Source organism: Phaethon lepturus, unplaced genomic scaffold (assembly GCF_000687285.1).
Source record: "Phaethon lepturus isolate BGI_N335 unplaced genomic scaffold, ASM68728v1 scaffold19916, whole genome shotgun sequence".
Lineage (NCBI taxonomy): Eukaryota > Metazoa > Chordata > Aves > Phaethontiformes > Phaethontidae > Phaethon > Phaethon lepturus.
In genome coordinates, this window is record NW_010548371.1 from 1 (window position 1) to 3,366 (window position 3,366).

Sequence of the window (3,366 nt, forward strand, 5' to 3'; positions counted from 1 at the left end):
GGAGGGAGGGGAGAGGAAGAGAGGGAGGAGAGAGAGACGTGCAGATGGGACATCTCCAAATCTCCCGGCCCCTCGCTGGTCAAGGCTGGAGGGACGCTCTGGGGAGGGTGGGCAGGGCGGCGGGCTTGCAAAGTCCTGCCCAAGTGGTGCTGGCGGTGTCTGTGCCCGCCTAAGGTCCTCGTCTCTCAGATTTCAGCAGAGTCTAATTATCCCTAGGAAGAGGGATAATTCTTTCGGGTTTGATCCGAGAGCTGACCTCCGAGAAGTGGAGATCGTTAGCTGAAACAGAGAGTCCCCATCAGCTGGGGGCTCTGCCTGTAGTGTTTGACTGCGGGTCTCATTTCCCAGCTGAAGGGCGGCTCAAATCTCAGCCCAGCTCAGCTCCAGTTTATTCAGCTCTCCAGCTCCGGTTAAGGAGATTCCAATTACCTGTGCCGATGATTGTAGTCAAGACTCTCTCTTCCTCTCTCTCTCTTTTTAAAGCGTTCAAATTATTCAAGGGTTTAAAGATTGATAGTAAAGCAAATCCAGCATGAAAATGCAAGGTTTTCTCCACCCTGATCTAAGTGCTGAACTATTACTGCACTGCTATCTATCTCTTGGCATATTCAGGGAAGATATCAAAGACAAGAGTATAAGTTTCAAATGTATATTAAAAATACATAATAAATATTTTGTCCGACTTCAAAAAAAGCGATAGGTGTTAGCAGTAATCAAAACATCCTGTGCTTAAGTGCTATACAGTATCCCATATAAATAAATCACACTCCTTTTCTAGTAATACATCAATAAGAATATATTAACTCGAGAGTGGCTTCCCTAATATTTTAAACATCTCGTGTCAGATTTTTTATTTTATTTTTGTCACTAACATATACGTATATATTTTTAAAAGGTTGCGTTTGTGTGTTTTAGATGCAATAGCAGGAAGGAAAGGGGAAAAGGAAGGAAGGAAGGAAGGAAGGAAGGAAGGAAGGAAGGAAGGAAGGAAGGAAGGAAGGAAGGAAGGAAAGTCCCATATATTTTAGGAAGGAAGGAAGGAAGGAAGGAAGGAAGGAAGGAAGGAAGGAAGGAAGGAAGGAAGGAAGGAAGGAAGGAAGGAAGGAAGGAAGGAAGGAAGGAAGGAAGGAAGGAAGGAAGGAAGGAAGGAAGGAAGGAAGGAAGGAAGGAAGGAAGGAAGGAAGGAAGGAAGGAAGGAAGGAAGGAAGGAAGGAAGGAAGGAAGGAAGGAAGGAAGGAAGGAAGGAAGGAAGGAAGGAAGGATACGTATATATTTTTAAAAGGTTGCGTTTGTGTGTTTTAGATGCAATAGCAGGAAGGAAAGGGGAAAAGGAAGGAAGGAAGGAAGGAAGGAAGGAAGGAAGGAAGGAAGGAAGGAAGGAAGGAAGGAAAGTCCCATATATTTTGCCAGAGGAACACACCATCCCCTAGTCCTCTCAAAAAAAAAGCAATCTCTAAGAAGGACCATGGTTTGCAGTCCTGGTATTAATACTGATAGGAATGACAAGCATCACAAACACGGCTCTTCCCTGCTTCCATCTCTGGCTGCCATTGCACGTATCAGCTGCCTTCTAGATTGTTTAGTGCAGTGATTTGGTGTTTGCTTTTAATGAGGCTCGGAAAGTAAAAGATTTTTGCAAGGCTTAGGGGCTGGCGAGCTAATTACTAGCTAGAAAAAATATTTGCCACCAATTCCAGGCCAGAGATCCCCATGCTATCACTTTCAGTTAATGGTGTGCAGGATTTAGCCCGGAGCTTCCCTGCTCTAACCATCAGAACCAATAATCTTTACTTTTCCTACTGCTCGTGTATCGATAGCTTCTCTAGCCTCAGGCAGTGGCTTTGATATGTTAATATTTCTGAGTACCAAATTCTGCAGAGATCATATTAATGTTGTACATACAGAGTGGAGCTTTGCCTTAAAGTTGAATATTCAGATCGCCCGTTTCAAAAGAAATCACTTGAAGAAATGAAGCTTCTATTTACAGGAGTCGTCTGTGTTTTTTAGTCATTAAAAAAATCCCTCCCCTCTTATACTTTCCTATTAATCGTCTCAGGCTTTTATTACATATCCATTCCCTTTTAATTTCACTCTAGGTTGCCATTTTAAAAGCAGAGTAACCTGATGCCTGTTTGATTCCCCCCCCCCCTTCTCTCTCTATCTCTCTTAAATTTTCTTTTTCTTTTTTTTTTTTTTTTTTTTTTTTTTTTTTGGTGGGGGCTTCTTTTTAAAATGTCCTCCAAGCCCCATTCCACACCCATCGCCTCCCCATCCCTCGGACACGAAGTGTATGCAGTTTTTTGTCCTCACCTCCATATATTTGGATTAAAAAGACAACACGGTGACATTTGGCCTGCATCGTTTTATGAAATCGAGATGGCAAACTCCAAAAAAAGCTCTTGTTTCGCTTTGTGATCATCCATCGTTCCTGCCCCAGGCTAATTTCAGAAGCTTAAATACTGCTATCGCCTCTGGGCCATGAAGAGAGAAGGGCCAACCTATCGGCAATAGCTCTTTTTCGATTGCCCTTGGCAACATAAAATACAAACTACTTTGAATCAAAACATTTTTGGGGAATTAATATGATCTGAACTCTGCACGTTTTAAGAGATCTTGAGTTTGTCAAATCGCTTAGAGGTGACTGACATCCGAATGCATTAGTGACTAGCTAGGAACAACCCTCAGATCTTATTTGATTAAAAAAAAAAAAAAAGAAAGAAAAAGAAAGAAGGAAATAAAAAAGAAAGAGAGAAAAACCACCCTCTTAAAAGCTCAAGCATCAGTCACCATAAAGTCTGCCAATAAAATTCGGGGAAAGACGCTCCCCTTTCTCGCCTCTGCCTTTTATGTACTTAGTCGTGGTATCGCCTCTCATTTGAAAGGCATTCTCTGAGCCTTGATCCTCTCCCCCGTTCTGATTTTAATTTCTGACACCCCAAACTCCCCGCCTAATGAGACAGTCATTATGGACGAGACTTTGGGCAAGAGGTTGGAGGAGGCGGGTGAAGGCAGGGTCTGAGGGCTTTGCACCTCTCCCCGGGGAGAATCTTCTCCCCTCCTATTTTCTGTGCGGATGAAAGGGAAAAAAATAGGGTGCTGGCGTGTTGCCATCTCCCCGAGGTCTCATCCAGCCATCCCGGGATGCAGAAACGGGCAGAGGGGACACTCCCCTTCACCCTGCTCTGGCAAACCAACTGGAGTTACCTGGCCCGTCCTCACCCCCTCCAAGGGTGCCTTAAGGACCCGCTGGCCGCCGCCCCAGCACCCTCCGCCCCAGAGCCCTGCTGCCTCCCGCCCCAGGGCCGGGCAAGGCAAGTCTCCCTGGTGAAGGTGGTCTCGGTGGGGCGGACGGCGGTTCCCGCGGCT